Source organism: Loxodonta africana, chromosome 1, assembly GCF_030014295.1.
Source record: "Loxodonta africana isolate mLoxAfr1 chromosome 1, mLoxAfr1.hap2, whole genome shotgun sequence".
Lineage (NCBI taxonomy): Eukaryota > Metazoa > Chordata > Mammalia > Proboscidea > Elephantidae > Loxodonta > Loxodonta africana.
Window position 1 is genome coordinate 193,392,154 of NC_087342.1, and position 285 is coordinate 193,392,438.

A 285-nucleotide genomic window follows, 5' to 3' on the forward strand; every position below is an offset into this window, starting at 1 on the left:
CCAACGTGCCCCCAAAAGAAAAATCACTCTACACACCCAAGCCCGTAAGGTACAAAACAGGCAATTGATTTCATGAATTAGGAAGCAAACCGTGGCCTCTCCAAGAGTAAGGCCGCTTTTCAAGGCCCTTCTGAAGGTTCCAGCCCTGTTGCTGACCTGCCTGTGCCTCAAGGGCTAAGCGTCTGTCTCCGTTGAGATTTAAAGTCCCATCCATCCGGAGAGCCTGCCACTGCCTGCTAGGCGGGGGGGCGGGGGGAGTCACACACCCTTCTGGTTCCGCTATGG